We start from the raw sequence: 18,871 nt of genomic DNA, 5'->3' as shown, positions 1-18,871 counted from the left end.
ACATCACGACATCGCCTTCAGCGCCTCTCGTGGGCTCGTGACCATATCGGTTGGTCTCTAGACGACTGGAAAACCGTGACTTGTCAGACAAGCTCTTACTTCAGTTGTTAAGAGCTGATGGCAGGGTTAGAGTGTGGTACAGACCCTAAGCATCCATGGACCCAGATTGTCAACAAAGCACCGTGCAAACTGGTGGTGGAATCATAATCATCTGGGCTGCGTTGATATGGAATGGACAGGGTCTTCTGGACATTCGGCCACTTGGAAACCATTTGCAACCATTCACGGGCGTCATGTTCTCAAACAGTGATGGAATATTTATGAATGACAATGTGCCATGTCACCAGGCCGCACTTGTTCGCGATTGGTTTGGAGAACCAACTCGACGAAAGATCCGTACCCAAAGACTGGAAAGTTGCACAGGTCACACCAATGTTCAAGAAAGGTAGTAGGAGTAATCCACCAAATTACAGTGCCATAAGGTTAACGTCGATGTGCAGCAGTATTTTGGAACATATATTGTGTTTGAACATTATGTATTACCTCGAAGAAAACGGTCTATTGACACACAGTCAACATGGGTTTAGAAAACATCGTTCCTGTGAAACACAACTAGCTCTTTATTGACATGAAGTGTTGAGTGCTATTGACAAGGGATTTCAGATCAATTCCGTATTTCTGGATTTCCGGAAGGCTTTTGACACTGTAGCACACAAGCGGCTCGTAGTGAAATTGCGTGCTTATGGAATAGCGTCTCAGTTATGTGACTGGATTTGTGAATTCCTGTCAGAGAGGTCACAGTTCATAGAAACTGACGGAAAGTCATCGTGTAAAACATAAGTGATTTCTGGAGTCCCCCAAGGTAACATTATAGGCCCTTTGGTGTTCATTATCTATATAAGCGATTTGGGAGACAATCTGAGCAGCCGTCTTCGGTTGTTTGCAGATGACGCTGTCGTTTATTGACTAATGAAGTCATCAGAAGATCAAAACAAACTGCAAAACGATTTAGAAAAGATATCTGAATGGTGCGAAAAGTGGCAGTTGACCCTAAATAACGAAAAGTGTGAGGGCATCCACATGAGTGCTAAAAGTAACTCGTTAAACTTCGTTTACACGGTAAATTAGTCTAATGTAATAGCTGTAAATTCAACTAAATACCTCGGCATTACAATTACGAACAACTTAAATTGGAAGGAGCGCATAGAAAATGTTGTGGGGAAGGCTAAGCGAAGACTGCGTTTTGTTGGCAGGACCTTAGAAAATGTAACAGACCTACTAAGGAGACTGCCTACACTAGGCTTGTCCGTCTTCTTTTAGAATACTGCTGCCCGGTGTTGGATCCTTACCAGATTGGACTGACGGAATACATCGAAAAAGTTCAAAGAAATGCAGAACGTTTTGTATTATCACGAAATATGGGAGAGAGTGTCACAGAAATGAGGAGCTTCTCACGAAATTCCAATCACCAACTTTCTCCTGACAATGCGAGAATATTTTGTTGACACCGACCTACATAAGGAGGAGCGATCACCAGGATAAAATAAGGGAAATCAGAGCTCGTACGGAAAGATTTAGGTGTTCATTCTTTCCGCGCGCTATACGAGATTCGAATAATAGAGATTTGTAAAGGTGGTTCGATGAACCCTCTGCCAGGTACTTAATGTGATTTTCTGAGTATCCATGTAGGTGTAGATGAACATTCTGGACAGTCCGAGCGAATGGTTTGGCCAATCAGATAGCCGTACAGGAATATCATCGAATATTTATGGGACATAATCGAGCGGTCTGTTAGTGCACGAAATTCTGCACCGGTAAAACTTCCTCAACTATGGATTGCTATAATAGAGGCAGCATGGCTCAATATTTCTGCAGAGGACTGTCAAAAAGTTGTTTAGTCCATGCCACGTCGGGATGCTACAGTACACCGACAATAGGAGGTACTACACGATATAATAGCTATCCATGACTTTTGTCTCATCAGTGTGTATTTCCATTGATATACTCTTACTATCTTACGCCCTTTCTGCCGAAAACACCTCATGCAAAGTCTAACTCCGATGGTGGCACGAGTTTTTGGACAGTAGACTGCCGACAAGACGGTTTTACTTGCTGATAGAGATTTTAACAGATAGGGCAACTGAATCAATTTAATTCTTTACACCTCTACTTTGTCAAAAAATTTCGCACACGCTAGAGCATTCTGCTCAGGGTACCAACGGAGCAGTGTTTATAAACAGCGGTCGACAATTAGTGTTGTTGACCGTGGGCGGCCACCACGAAGTAGATGGTCAGTGTTTTGTCAATCATAATAGCGGCTGAATGTTTGAATGACGTCACTGTGGTGTACGCAGGGAACTTCCACTACAGCTAAATCTTCATGCGTTCGGTATAAGCTCCATCCGACCCAACAGGGCAAGTTGACTGACTGGACAATATACACAAGCCACATTGTGCTATTCACGATTGGAGAAACAGTACGCTCTGTCATCTGCCTTGAGAAAATAGTCTTACTTCCGACTCCACTACACATATTACTTTACGTTCTATGATTAAAAAGTACTGCGAGAGAGGCTTATCATCAGGAAAACCATAATAGGCAGGTCACGAAGCCAGAGAAAAATCGTTTTCTCTTTTATTTTGAGCAATTTATTCATCTTGCTGCACTCTAAATGCAATGGAGCAGCACGTAAGACATGTGCCTGTTTCGTTGGTAAAGTAACAGACAGAAGATATGAAAACACAAAAGCGAAAATCTCCAAGACATATTTCTCAAAACTTTAATGCAGCAATGTAACAACAGTCTTTAAAATAGTATCGAATGAGTAACGAGCGGGATTTCAAATGACGTGGTTCTGGATTCAAATAAAAAAAACCGAAATAGTTAGGGAAAAGTGGGGAAGTCAAAAATTCAGGTTTTCATCTACATCCACACGATCACACTGCAATTCACTCTTAAGTGCCTGACAGAGGGTCCTTCGAACCATCTTCAGACTATGTTTCTACTGCTCCATTCTCTAACAGCGAGTGGTAAAAATTGAACACTTAAATCTTTCTGTACCAGCTCTGATTTCTCTTGTTTTATAACGAAGGTCATTTCTACCTAGATTGGGGAAAATAAAATATTTTCATATTCAGTGGAGAAAGTTTGTGACTGAAATTACGTGAAAAGATCTCGCCGCAACGAAAACCGCCATTGTTTTAACAACTGTCACCAAAGATCGCTCAATTTATGCGTGACACTCTCTCCCCTATTTCGTGATAATACAAAACGTGCTGCCTTCCTCGAGACGTTTCCGGTGTCCTCCGTCAATCCTATTTGGTAAGTATCCCATACCGCACTGCACTACTCTAGCAGACGGCGGAAAAACGTAATGTAGGTAGTCTCTTTAGTGAAATTGTTACATCATATAAGTGGTCTGACAATAGAAGGTAGTCTTTGGTTTGCCTTCCCCACAACATAATCTATGTGAGCTTCCAATTTCAGTTGTTCGTAATTCTAATTCCTAGGCATTTAGCTGAATTGACAGCCTATAAATTTGTGGGATTTATTGTGTGACCCAAATTTAAAGGATTCGTTATTCAACTTATGTGGATAACATCATACTTTACATTACATAGAGTCAACTACCACTTTTCACACCGTACAGCTATTTCATCTAAATCAATTTGCAATTTGTTTTGATCTAGTGATGACTTAACTGTACAGTAAACGACATCAACATCTGCAAACAATCTAAGAGAACCGCTAAGGCTGTCTCCTAATTCACTGATCTAGAGCCGGGCGCTGGTGGCCAAGAGGTTCTAGGCGCTTCAGTCTGGAACCGCGCAACCGCTACGGTCGCAGGTTCGAATCCTGCCTCGTGCATGGATGTGTGTGATGTCCTTAGATTAGTTAAGTTTAAGTATTTCTAAGTTCTAGGGGACTGATGACCTCAGATGTTAAGTCCCATAGTGCTCAGAGCCATTTGAACCAACTGATTTAGATTATGAATCGCAGAGGGCCTATAAGACTTCCTCGTGGAATATCGGATATCATTTCCGTTTTATTTGACGATTTTTCGTCGATTGCTATTTACTGTAACCTTTCTGACAGTAAATCACGAATCCGGTCGCACACTAAAGCGATACTCTAAAGACACGCAAAATGATTAGAAGTCTCTTGGAAGGAACGGTGTCAAGAGTATTGTGGAAATCTAGAAATATGGTACCAAGTTGATGCCCCTGACGATTGCAGTCATTACTTCAACGTTATTGAAAGCTCTACAAAACAGTAGCTCGGGAAAAAAAAGACCACCAGTGAATAACATAGTATGGAACACCATTGTCATTTTATTCTTGTAACTGTTATCTGAGAAAAAGGAATGGATTACTACATACTATGTAAGTCGCATGTGAAACATGTATTGTACTTTTTTCAGTAGTTAAATCCATGCAAAATAACTTAGTCAGCTTTACTTCAACACTTTAACCTCACACAGTCTTATGAGCTACAAAACAGTATAAGAATAGAGTACTTTTCATAAGCTTAAAGTTTATTGTTTCTATTGGGAATGAGTGCAGAAGAATCTTAAATAATCTCAAAACGCTCAATCGCAGGAAACATCACTTTGTACTGAGCAATGTCTGTGTAGCTATTCAGCACACGCAGTAGATACGGCGAACGCAGTGCCATCTTCAGGCAAAGCACGCGGACCGCAGCACTCTGGTGACGTCACTGGCTCCCCTGCTGACTGTGACGTCACCCGCAAGCCGCGGTCGCTGCTGCGGGACGAACTGGTTCTCGTGGCGCAGTTACTCGCATCACGGCCCTGCAAGAGACAAAAACACCAGGGCATTACGTGAAGGAATTTGTGTAACGGCAGCTGTCCTGCCGAATACCTTGCTAAATTGTTCACAGTTAGATAATACAGCAAAGAAAAATATAATGGAATTTTCGGATTGAACCGCACAGTACTTGACCTGCTATGTCATTCAGCTGCGTAAGGTGAAAAAGCTGACTTACAATACTATGCGACGGAAAGACAATCCTTGTAGAATGGCGTGATTCATTTGTATTCGACATTAGTAACAAAATGTAAGTGTTTATGAGTTTGAATGTATGAGAATATTTCTAATATTTTTTCTTTCCTGTCAAGTCAGTTATATTATCTTAAAGAGACATTGTCGTTGTAGAATTGAGGGCGGAAAGCAGCAATCCAGGTGTTCTCTGTAAAAATGTATTGAAGCTGGACGGGAAGAATGAGAAACGACAAATGGAAGAGTGGTCAGTTATACGAAGTAATGCTGGTTTACAGTTCTTTTCCACAAACTGCAAGATGTCGCTTAAGTTTTACTGAGAAAATGATAAGTATTTTACCTAAGTTTACAGCTTCCAACTTGTCACTGTTCAACTTGTCTATCAATACGTCATTGTTTGTTACATGACCTATAACGTGAGAATAGCGAGGAAGAGAAAGTTCTCCTTGCGAAATTTTATCGCGCACACACACAGACATACACACTTAAACAGCACAACCCTCAAACACACACACACACACACACACACACACACACACACACACACACACACACACGCAAGCACACGCACACACATACATACACATAAATGTGCGCTGTTGTCTGGGGCAATGGATAACCCTGTCGCAAAAACAAATTTAAAATATTTCTTTGTCTAGTACATGCTTTATATTGGCGACATGCCATCCTTAACCGTTCACAGTAAACAGGAATAAATGACAGCTCCAGCTGAATAAAATACGTTCTCTAATGCAACCCGTTACGACATTTAGAACATTCTCAGGATAACAAGGGTTGTTGAACAGAATGTGTATCCACGAAGTTTAGGAGTGTTTTACGCCTTCCTGCCTAAAGACGCCATTTGATCCCGTTTTTGGGATACGTTCCTAGGACAGACAGGAATCCAAATCTCCAGGTGTGAATGCATTACAATGTACCATCCTTATCCGAATGGCCGAGCAGTTCTAGGCGCTACAGTCTAGAACCGCGCGACCACTACGGTCGCAGAATCGAATCCTGCCTTGGGCATGGATGTGTGTGATGTCCTTAGGTTAATTAGGTTTAAGTAGTTCTAAGTTCTAGGGGACTGATGACCTCAGAAGTTAAGTCCCATAGTGCTCAGTGCCATTTGAATCTTGTCCGCCGGCCGCTGGTGGCCGAGCGGTTCTAGGCGCTTCAGTCTGGAACCGGGCGTCCGCTCCGGTCGCAGGTTCGAATCCTGGGCATGGATGTGTGTGATGACCTTAGTTTAGTTAGGTTTAAGTAGTTCTAAGTTCTAGGGGACTGATGACCTGAGTTGTTAAGTCCCATAGTGCTCAGAGCCATTTGAACCATTTTTTGAATCTTGTCCGAAACGTCTGCCGGAAATCGGTATGATGTCGACCAAGAGCAACATCCTTATCTGATGTTAGCTACACACCGATATCTCCAAGATAACATTGTCTGTAGCGCTAACAGCAGCCTCAGTACCTGAAAATTTCGTGCATACTGCAAAGCGACTGAGGCTCAGAGAAAACTGACTGGGATGTCACGCGTCCAGCGTGTTTACTCGCTTCTGACCGTGAATGGTCGGGCTCGATTATCGTGCTTATAATACCTGTAGCGGCTGCTGTGTAAGAGCACGAGGGGATGTGAACACCGTAACTGTCGACACCTTGCACAGCTAGCGCTAGCCACTCATCTAGAGTTTTACGTCCGTGCCTCCAGATGGTAGTACACTGCGGAAGAATTGTATCCCCGTTCGTTCGGCATAAATCCCGCAACACGATAACACTCTCCTCAGATATGCTAATTCACTCACTATATACTGTAGTAAATTTATATCGGACGTCAGAATATGTTAAAGTTGTGACAGCAAAGCTATTTTGTGGGTTTCCGGATGAGTTTCAGCATATGAAGTTATGAATTTCATCAGTCCCATCTGAGGCGCTAAGAATCATAAGGACCTACAGCACATCACCGTCGATTGTGAGACTGTAGCATTTATTCATACTTGTGAAATCTGTTGATCTTGCGGTGAATCAGGTTAATCTGTGCTGTAGTCCCACATTTTATATAATTTACGAAAAGCTGTATCACTGGTTTCTCTGATACTCATTGAAATGTGGGATCGTCGGTGGCGTGCTTTTGGACCTTATCGATCTCAGCGCCTCATTTGTGCTACAATCAAGTGACCAAGTTGGTAGACGTTACTACTTGAGTTTAATCATTTGCACAAACGGCAGTTTGTGTTTGAAGTTGGTTGTTTACTGTGCGGGAATGGGCTTTCGTGTGCAGTGTAAACATGAACTATGTTGAATCTCATTAGTTAAAGCTTCCGGGTTGAGAGGCCAAAGTAGATTCGTAAAACTTGTTCTTCCTGGTGTTTCGTTGCCAACTGCGGGCAACATCTTCCGAGGCGAGTCAACGACTCAAATTTTTTAAATTATTTTCAATAATTAATAACAAGGATTCAAAAATCTCAGCAATTATCCACGCTCTTTCAAATCCAAACTAGATAGTTTCCTCATGGCTCACTCCTTCTATTAGGTCGACGAATTCCTTGAAAAATCAAGCTGATTCCTATGTTATATTGTTGATTGCGTTTAAATAAACTTACCTATAGCTTGACGTCTTTTTATAATTCATAAACATTTTATTTTGTCTGCCATTACTTTTCTGTTGTAATTTCGTGTACTGACACGTTCCATGACCACGGAGATTTGCTCGTCATTGTGGACCTAGACGTGGAAAATAAAGAAAAAAATTACGGTTCCAAAATGAAGGTGCCCTACCACAACACTCCGTTGATGTCAGAGAATATTTAATAACGTTTCCCCCAGTCGGTTGATTAGGAAGGATGGACCAGTACTGTGGCCAACACCTCTCTGCCGACCTCACTACTACCGATTCAATTTTTTGTGGGGAAAAGGGGCTTTTGGTGTGTGAGACACCAGTAGACACTCCGGAAGAGCTAGTTGCCGGTTTGACTGAAGCTTCAGCCATTATTCGAGAAACATGTCCTTTTCGTTAGGGTATTAGACAGTCATCAGTATTCCGACGCCACATTTGCGGCAACGCCTCTAGAAAAATACTCATCGTACTAGAGTTAGAACACCATCTCTGAACATCACTAGCGTCAAAACCTTCATGGATCTCTTCATCGCGGGCCACTGTGGCCTAGCGGTTCTAGGCGCTTCAGTCCGGAACCGCGCTGCTGCTGCGGTCGCAGGTTCGAATCCTGCCTCGGGCATGGATGTGTGTGATGTCCTTAGGTTAGTTAGGTTTAAGTAGTTCTAGGGGACTGATGACCTTGTCCCATAGTGCTTAGAGCCATTTGAACCAACCTCTTCATCGTCGTTGGTGAGATGCGCCTTCTAGGCGCCGGTCCATGGCAATCTCACTGTTTGTCAAAGACGCTTAAGGCAGTAAATTTCCACAAGTGCGGCCCGTACCGCCGCTAGAATGGTTACCGATTCGTTTCTGCTTCACTTATTTACTCGTACACTCTTAAATATCTACCACGAAGGAGTCATCCAAAAGCGAGGAAAGGCTGTAGATGTGACGTAGGTGTGCAGACAAACAGATGATTACAAATTCAGAAAAACTGAATGACTTATTCAAGAAAAAGAGGTTCACAAATTGAGCAAGTCAGAAACGCGTAGCTCCACCTCTTGCCCATATGCAAGGAGTTATTCGCTTGTCCATTGATTGATAGAGTTGTTAAACGTCCTCGTGAAGGATATCATGCCAAATTCAGTCCAGTTGACCCATTAGATCCTCAAAATCGCGGGCTGGTTGGAGGACTCTGCCTATAATGCTCCAAAGTTTGCTATTGGGGAGGCATCCGGTAACCTTGCTGGCCAAAGCAGAATTTGGCAAGCACGAAAGCAAGCAGTAGAAACTCTCGCCGTGTGCAGAAGGATTTATCTTGCTGTAATGTAAGCTCGAGATGGCTCGCGTCGAAGGCGGACAAAACGGGGCGTAGAATACTGTCGACGTACCGCTGTACTCCAAAGGTAACGCGGACGACAACTGAAGGTGACCTGCTGTGAAACTAAATGGCACCAAAGAACACCACTCCCGGCTTTCGGGATGTGTGGCGAGCGACAGTCACGCTGGTATCCCACCGCAGATAGGGGTGTCTCGTGACACGTCATCACTTCGAAGAGGGAATCATCATTGGCACTTTACATGCTTACCAATAAACAATGTAATACACTTTCACCTCGGATTTGACTGGTAACATGACGAGAACGCAGCGGGTGAATTCAGTTGAGCTTGATGTCTTAAAAGGGACCGGGGGGAGGGGTGGAGGGTTCTCTAACACACGAATTATTGCTATATAGCAAAGGAAGTGTCACTTGTGGCTTGTGAATGAGAATGGCAGAGGATGAGATCGCCGAGACAATGACCGTCTTGGTAGTAAACATTCGGCTGCACTTCCGTGACCTTTTCAAATACACTCATGCTCATAAATTAAGGATAATTCTGATACATGGTGAAAAAACGCTCTTTTGGACGATTTGCGGGTTTAAAACACCCCGGGGTAATACCATGCGGTGCGTTTGACCTGCGGTCGTCGCACGGTGGCGCTGACAGCAGTCCACATATGCAGAGGTGTGTTGATGCATATCAGAGTACGGTGCAGCGAGAAAGACTGCAGACGTTTTCAGACGTGCTAATGGTGACTGTCTGTTGAAAATGGCTCAAATAACGCATATTGATGACGTTATGAGGGTTAGAGTACTAGGGTGACTGGAGGCTGGTCAAACACAGCAGGTCGTAGCACGGGCCCTCCGTGTGCCATAAAGTGTGATCTCAAGATTATGGCAACGACTCTAGCAGACAGTAAACGTGTCCAGGCGCTACAGTGCGGGACGTCCACAGTGTACAACACCACAAGAAGACCATTATCTCACCATCAGTGCCCGCAGAAGGCCACGGAGTACTGCAGGTACCTTGCTCGGGACCTTACCGCAGCCACTGGAACAGTTGTCTCCAGACACACAGTCTACAGACGATTGAACAGACATCGTTTATTCTCCCGGAGACCTGCAAGGTGCATTCCACAGACCCCTGGTCACAGGAGAGCCCGTAAAGCCTGGTGTCAAGAACACAGAACATGGTCACTGGAACAGTGATCCCAGGTTATGTTCATGGACAAGTCCAGGCATAGTCTGAACAGTGGTTCTCGCCGAGTTTTCATCTGGCGTGAATTAGGAACCAGATACCAACCCCTTAATGACCTTGAAAGGGACCTGTATGGAGGTCGTGGTTTGATGGTGTGGGGTGGGATTATGATCGGTGCACGTACACCCCTGCATGTCTTTGACAGAGGAACTGTAACAGGTCAGGTGTATCGGGACGTCATTTTGCAACACCATGTCCGCCTTTTCAGGGGTGCAGTGGGTCCCACCTTCCTCCTGATGGATGATAACGCACGGCCTCACCGAGCTGCCATCGTGGAGGAGTTCCATGAAAGAGAAGATATCAGGCGAATGGAGCGGCCTGCCTGTTGTCCAGACCTAAACCCCATCGAGCACGTCTGGGATGCTCTCAGTCGACGTATCGCTGCACGTCTTCAAACCCCTAGGACGCTTCAGGAGCTCCAACAGGCACTGGTGCAAGAATGGGAGGCTATACGCCAGCAGCTGTTCGACCACCTGATCCAGAATATGCCAACCCGTTGTGCGGCCTGTGTACGTGTGTATGGTGATCATATCCCATATTGATGTCGAGGTACATGCGCAGGAAACAGTGGTGTTTTGTAGCACTTGTACTGCGGGACGTTTTTCTCAACTTATCACCAATACCGTGGACTTAGATATCTCTGTCGTGAGTATTCCTTATGTGCCTATGTTATTAGCGCCAGTTGTGTGCAGTTGTGTGCCAGTTGTGTAGCACCACATTCTGCAATTATCCTTAATTTATGAGCATGAGTGTAGATCTGAAGATGGTAGGTAGTTGGTAGCCGCAGTGGAGCTTGCACTACCGTAAAATTTCGATCGAGGTGAACAACTGTTCCACTGTGAAAGTGAAATACCGGTAACTCATCTGTGCAGTTTTCAACACGTCAACATGCATAAACCAGGGAAATGTATCGGATGGCAACAACAAGTAAAGATCTTGTAGTAGTTGTACACTACTAAAACTACTCAAAATTACCAAGAGAAATCATTAAAAATCAAGAAAGATGGACGTTATGTTAGAAATCAATAACTCCGAAAGCAGACTAAAGACTGAAAGGAATGGAGCACAACGAGAGACGGGACAAGAAGCCACACAAGAGGAAAACATCATTATTAATATAAATGGAAGGATTATAAACGATAGTCACAGGCACCAGATATGTTTAATAATCATTTCTTAAATGTAGTAGAAAGTATTAAGAGAAAAATCAGAAGAAAAATCAGTAGGGGATGTTGAAATAGTAACTTGCATGAAATTAAATCTTATAGATGTCGCACGCACTACTCCTCCTCAAATCAAGAAAAGCATTTTGGTCTCTCGAAGATAACAGCTCATCTGGATTTGAGGTGTTCCCAACAGACTATTAAAGACTTGTTTCCAAAAAATAAGCACTGTCTTTTCAGAAATGTGTAATGCTTCTCTAACTCATTTTCCAGACAGACGACACGTTTCACTACTGTTATCATTTCCCAAAATTTTTCAAAAGATCATGTGTTTTAGAATAATATCCCATCTCAGTAAGAAAACATACTCATATATGACACGGAAATGTGATTCTGCCTTGGGCAAACAAACACATAGTCTTGATTTAATAGCAAGACAGGTTTCGGAGAAGGTTCTCATCTTGAGTCGGTTCATTTACAATGAGGTGACAAAAGTCATTGGATACCTCCTAATATGGTTCAAATGGCTCTGAGCACTATGGGACTTCACTGCTGAGGTCATCAGTCCCCTAGAACTTAGAACTACTTAAACCTAACTAGCCTAAGGACATCACACACATCCATTCCCGAGGCAGGATTCGAACCTGCGACCGTAGCGGTCGCTCGGTTCCAGACTGTAGCACCTAGAACCGCCCGGCCACTCCAGCCGGCTCCTAATATCGTGTCGGACCTACTTTTGCCTGGCGTAGTGTAGCAGCTCGACATGCCATGGACTCAACAAGTCGATGGAAGTTCCCTGCAGAACAATTGAGCCATGCTGTCTCTATAGCCGTCCATAATTGCGAATGTGCTGTGCACTGCCAGACACCACACTTGCTAGGTGGTAGCCTTTAAATCAGCCGTGGTCCGTTAGTATACGTCGAACCCGCGTGTCGCCACTATCAGTGATTGCAGACCGAGCGCCGCCACACGGCAGGTTTAGAGAGACTTCCTAGCACTCGCCCCAGTTGTACAGCCCACTTTGCTAGCGATGGTTCACTGACAAATTACGCTCTCATTTGCCGAGACGATAGTTAGCATAGCCTTTAGCTACGTCATTTGCTACGACCTAGCAAGGCGCCATTACCAGTTACTATTGATGTTGTAATACCTGTACCGTCAAGAGCTATGTTCACCAATTATGGATTAAAGTTAAGTATTCCAGAAGCTACGTACTTTTTTTACTAGACTCAACTCCTTTAACTGTTCCAGACCTCACGCCAGCCTGCGTGAGCTGAAACGTGTGCCTTTCGGCTTCCTCCCAGTGGATTGGCTGTCTTGCCAGACCACAACATGTGCCTCCGGTGAAACATTTTATGCACGAATTGACCTCTCGGTTATGTTCCATAAATGTTCGATGAGGTTCATATCGGGCGATCATGGTGGCCAGATCATTCGCTGGAGCTGTCTAGAACGTTCTTCAAACCAATCGCGAGAAATTGTATTCCGCTGACATGGCGCATTGTTATACATGAAAATACCGTCGTTGTTTGGGAACATGAAGTCCATGAGTGGTTGCAGATGGTCTCCATGTAGTCTAACATAGACATTTCCAGTCAGTGATCGGTTAAGTTGGCCTATAGGACCCAGTAAATTCCCTATAAACACAACCCAAAACATTATGGCTTGCTCAGTGGCTTGTTGATAACTTTGATCCATGGCTTCGGGGATCTGCGCCACACTATAAACCGAACCTCATATCACCAGTCAACGATTTTCCAGTATTCCAGGGACTGTTAGCAAAGTCACTTGCGTCGGTCGTCTGCTGCCATAGCTCATTAACGATAAATTTCGGCGCAGTGTCCAAACGGGTACCTTCGTCGTACATCCCACATTGATTTCTCCCTTTGTTTCACGCAACGTTTGTTGTCTGTTAGCACTGCTAACTCTATGCAAACATTTCTTCTCTCGGTCGTTAAGTGAAGGCTGTCGGCCATTTCGTTGTCCGTGGTGAGTGGTAATGCCTGAAATTTGGTGTTCTCGGCCCACTCCTGACACTGGGGAGATCACAATATTGAATTCTCTAATGATTTCTGAAACTAAATGTCATATGCGTATAGCTCCAACTACCATCCCGGTTCAGATTGTATAATGACCTTTTTCAGAAGGTCCTCTTTAAAACGCTAGGAAATATCCGTATTCTGCCTGAAAAAAGCCTGTAGATCATTAAATAGCTTACGCGAGTTCTTGCACGTTCGAAACTGAATAATCAAATACTTGGTGTGTGATATGTCCCTTTTCTGCAGAGAGTTCTGACATCGATGACAAAGGCGAACAATATGATTTTCGCGCACATTACGATCCACAAGAAATTTCTGTTGTCACAGTGCTGGTTTAATTTAGTAGGAGCTACAGTAAAAGCCTGCTCTGTGATCAGAAGTAGTGACACATTTGTTTCTACAACTTTAAATACATAATGATAGGAAAATGTTACACTAGAGAAGTCAAGTGGATGACTTTGTTCCTCTATGGCAGCTAAGCTAGACTCATATCTAGCTAGTAACATGGACGAGACACGTTGATTGTAGCTTTTTCATTACCTGTTGCTCGCCGTTGGTTGGAAAGTCGTGAAATAACTCGTTATTCTGTTTAGTGTTAAACAAGCGCTCTCTGATTCAAAACTATTAGGCTGCTCGAAAGACATTTCTGATGAAATTGTATCTTTATTAATAGGAAACGTGTCGTCGTTGTTAATTTACAGCCGCTTGGAAATATACTAACCTCTCTTTCACATATGCTAACTGGATACCGATACGTAATTGCGCTTGCTAACGTTGTGTTGTATATCTCGTCCACGGTGGTAAAAGAGAACCACCTTTGCAGAAGGTAAAACGTGCAAGTACATGCAACAGAGGGAAGTATGCGCTCATAATGCAGCCCCTGGTGGAGGTTTACGACGCCCGTTACTTATATCTGCCCTTCCTGTTCGACTGGAAGAGTGCGACGGGAACAAAAATTAACGAAGTCGTGTTTGCAAATAGTGCATTACAAAAACACTAGAAACCTGAAGAAAGTTACGAGAAAATATTGAAAACATAACATAATAATTTTGTACGACTGCTGTGGCGAAAATTTATCTTAGAGACTGTACTGCAGCATTTTTCACAGTGTTGACATTTAATGTAGAGGCAGATTCTTCCTCATGGTCACAAAACAGAAGGACGCGTTAGTTCGGCAACACTTCTCTCTCCAGCGTGCCTTTGTGGGCACTCCTACATTCTCCCACCCCTCCTCCTCCTCCACCTCCTAACCGTGCTCAACTTGTGATTTAATGGCTCCGCTTATTTCACATCGTTTGTTCAGTAAATGACGGTGTAAGAGTGTCTTAAGGTTTACGGGAGAGATAATGCAAGTATCCATAAATACGCTAGATGGAGGTTCAAAAATGGTTGAAATGGCTCTGAGCACTATGGGACTCAACATCTGAGGTCATCAGTCCCCTAGAACTTAGAAATACTTTAAGCTAACCAACATAGGAAATCAAACACATCCATGCCCGAGGCACGATTCGAACCTGCGATTGTAGCAGTCGCGCGGTTCCGGACTGAAGCGCCTAGAACTGCTCGGCCACAGCGGCCGGCCAAGATTGAGGAAAAGGCAGAAATAATTAAATTTAGACTTCAGTTTTATGGAGTAAGTCGGCTGAAAACTTTATGGCAAATGGATGAATTGGGACTGAACATTCAACGAGAGAGTTGTGGCTTACGTGCATGAAGAACCATTACTACTAAAGTGATGACCGTTAAGCGAGATAGGTTTTCGTAAACGTTGTTTTTTGCACTGATGACATATAATCAACGATAAGGTCGAATCTGATTGATCGATGACTTGACGACATTGTAGTGGCATATAATGTGACTCAAAAATGACTTTACAACTTTGAAAATATATAGAAATTCATTGAGATAACATACAAAATCAGAACGTGTGTCATTTTTAGCAAATAACCTGAAGCTTGATTCTCGTAGGGCATCAATACAACCAGCGTAGTGCACAGTTGAAACGCCTCCTTTCACTGGCGCGGAGCGTGCTCGCAGTGTGACTAAACAGCACCAGATTTCTTTCTATGGGCATCCACCGAAGACCGTGCGTATGTTCCTCCCCTGCCAAACAGTTTAGCTGGCCTGCAAAATTGAAGCTACGCTGCCGTTGCACAAGTTACGCCCGATTTTCTGCGACGAGTGTGGAAGGTAAGTGCAGATACACCAACGGAAAGATCATGTCTATTCAAATTTCACGCCAGTCCCATAAGAGTGTCGCAAGCAGCGCCACTATGCGGATACAAGTCAGGTTTGTTTTAAATACAGGGTGTAACGGTCGAGAGCGTTAGTTACCTTTGGGACTAGACGTGGTGAGTTGGCGTTAGTCAAGAATGTCTTTAAGGGGGGTAGGACGTCAAACGGGCCGACTTGGAGCGGGAGAGGCACCACAGGACATTACAATTTCCACTGTCTATACTTTTACAAATAAATTTATAAAACTTTGTCAGCATGACCAGGAAGGATTCAGAATTCACACCCTCAGCAGTGGAAGGTGGAAAACATAACGAATTTTTTTTTTTTTACAAGTGAAATTTCATCATTTTTTTCACTTACTAATGGCAGCATTTGTTGCTATAGGTACAGTTTTCTTCATAAGTAAGAGAGATTCTTCGATGAATTTGGCACAGCATACAAACCACACTTAAAGGCGTATGAAACTCTAGAATTTTCCAAATCTATTATAAACTGTGGTAAAGATTGAGGTAATTAATTACAAAATTTGCGTTTTTTTCTAAACATGAAGTTTAAAATGTAACAGCTCTTTCGTTTTTTCATAAATTAAATAAACTCTAGACTTTCATACACCCGTTAGTATGGCATGTATGCTGTGCAAAATTCATCGAAGAACCTCTCTAACTTATGAAGAAAAGTCTACCTATAGTAACAAATGCATCCAATAGTAAGTGAAAAAATGATGAAATTTCGCACGTAAAAAAAAATTATTTTGTTATGTATTCGAACTTCCACTGCAATGGGTGTGAATCCTGAATCCTTCTTGGTGATGCTGACAAAGTTTTATGAATTTATTTGTAAAAGTATAGACACTGGAAATTAAAATGTTCTGTGATGCCTCTCCTGCTCCAAGTCGGCCCGTTTGACGCCCTACCCTCTTAAGGCACGAAGACGTCAATATCTACACCTCACTGAGTTTGATCAACGTTGTATCGTAAGAATACCGGGTTCCGGATGGCAACATGGCATTGCCGAGACGGAAGACCACCGTGTTGGCGTATGGCTCAGGCGAATGGTACTGCACCTGCAGCAGTAATTTCAACAGCTGTTGGCACCACAGTGACACAACAAAGTGTTACGCATCGGTTACCTCGAGAACAGCTCCTATCCAGTCGTCTTGTAACGCGCATTCCACGGACCCCAAACCACCGCCACTTGAGACTTCAGTGGTGTCAAGTGATAAGTCATTGGACGGCAGGGTGTCGGTCTGTCTTCAGGTAACAGCTGGTTGTTTCTCAGGCCAGTGATGGCCGTCTGTTGTTGGTCAGGACGCCGTGCTAGAGACACTGGACCTACACCTGGAGTTATGGTCTGGGATTCGATGTGGTATAACAGCAGTACCACTCTTGTGGTTATCCGACGCATCCTGACTGCAAAATTGTACGTCAAGTTTGGTGATTCGACATGTTGTGCTGCCTTTCAAGAACAGTATTCCAGGGGGTGTTTTCCAACAGAGTAACACTCGCCCACATACCGCTGATGTAACAAATCATTCTTCAGAGCGTCGACATGTTGCCTTGGCCTGCTCGATTACCAGATCTACCTGTATCTCCAATCGAGCACGTATGGGTCATCGTCGGAGTACAACTCCAGCGTCATCCACAAACACATGCATTGACCGACCAAAGTCAACAGAAATGGCACTCCCTGCTACAAACTAACATACGGCACCTGTACAACACAATGCATGCACGTTTTCATGGTTGGATTCAACATTCTGGACGTTACTTGGGTTATTAATGTACAACCATTTCGTATTTGCAATGGCTTATCTCCCGCTCACAGTAACCTGTAACCTTGCGATGCTGATCACTTAAATACGCTACCTAGACGAATGTATTCTCCAAATTTTTATTCCTCTACATTAATTAATATTTGGTTTTGCGTTTTTTTCCGTCATTGTGTTTTTATCGGTGACTGAGGACAGTGTGCTGAACAGCATTACGTCGGTATTTACTTAACTTTCAATGATAATATAGCTATTAGGAGTAGTACCTTTTAGACTGGTTTATGCCTCCGAGTACAGTATCGCTGAAAAGTATTCTTTAGCTGAACTAGTGGGTTGTTAGGCATTTATTTTATACGAAGAATCAAATCAACCGATTGTTCAGACTGAGAACTACTTCACTACGTCGTGATTCCTTGTATTGGCTGCTGAGTGCAGGTAATCATGGACTTTAGCCATAAAAAGTGTTTCCAAGAGGCTCATAAATATCTCCGGATGTAATTAACATTTTACAATGCAACAAACGGCACTGATTACGTATTTGTTCATATGTTCAGATGTGCTAACAAAACTAACGTGGTTCCATTTAAAAAAACGTAGGTTTGTGTTAAAAAACATACTTCCGTGCATTTTTGTATGGTTTGTATTAAACAATTACACTAGCCCCTCTCCTCACGTTCGGTCTGTGGAATCGATTCGTCGGTATTTGATGTGGTTTACGAAATATATCCAGCGGTAACGTTAGATGACTCACCCTGTCTGAAACGCTTGTAGGGATGTTGTAGGGCAGGTTGTACTGAGATATGAACGTTACAAAAAAAATTCGATACGTTGCACCGTTTCCGATTTATTTAGCATTGAAGTTAGCCAATCAGATCGTCGCGCGCGTAAATTCAAGTTGCAGCTAACGAGACAAAGTACTCGTTGGGCAACAGGGCCCCTGGCAGGCCGCTTGAATGCGAGCGCACGACGCCTCGATTGGTTATTTCAATGCTAAATAACTCGGAGCCGGCCGGAGTGGCCGTGCGGTTCTGGGCGCTACAGTCAGGAGCCGAGCGCCCGCTACGGTCGCAGGTTCGAATCCTGCCTCGGGCGTGGATGTGTGTGATGTCCTTAGGTTAGTTAGGTTTAATTAGTTCTAAGTTCTAGGCGACTGATGACCTCAGAAGTTAAGTCGGATAGTGCTCAGAGCCATTTGAACCATTTTTTTTTTAAATAACTCGGAAACGGAGCAACGTATCGAATTTCTTTCTTAACATTTATGTCTCAGTACAACCTGCCCTGTAACATCCCTACAAGTATTTCACATATTTTCTGACCACCCTATATATACGCACACTTCAATGCGTGGAAAAAATATAATAGCGATTCTGTCGGTTACACACCCCAACTGACTTCCATATGAATTATTAAAATATTTAGTACAAGAGAGGCCTTGTTGCTGTGCTAACACTAGTTCTCTTTAGATCACCGTAGTT

At 43.4% G+C, this 18,871-nt stretch overlaps 1 protein-coding gene across 1 annotated transcript in view; it reads right to left on the bottom strand.

Annotated features, from left to right (window-relative positions):
• Positions 1-4,331: 4,331 nt before the first annotated feature.
• LOC124604136 (mesoderm posterior protein 1-like) overlaps positions 4,332-18,871 on the bottom strand; it is a 58,922-nt gene continuing 44,382 nt past the window's right edge. Inside the window, exon 3 of the mRNA XM_047136456.1 lies at positions 4,332-4,811. The gene's annotated coding sequence lies outside the window, so the exon portion shown is untranslated. The remainder of the gene's footprint in view (positions 4,812-18,871) is intronic.

The sequence above is a fragment of the Schistocerca americana genome, chromosome 1 (assembly GCF_021461395.2).
Source record: "Schistocerca americana isolate TAMUIC-IGC-003095 chromosome 1, iqSchAmer2.1, whole genome shotgun sequence".
NCBI classification, from domain to species: domain Eukaryota; kingdom Metazoa; phylum Arthropoda; class Insecta; order Orthoptera; family Acrididae; genus Schistocerca; species Schistocerca americana.
This window is presented reverse-complemented; position numbering and strand designations above follow the sequence as displayed.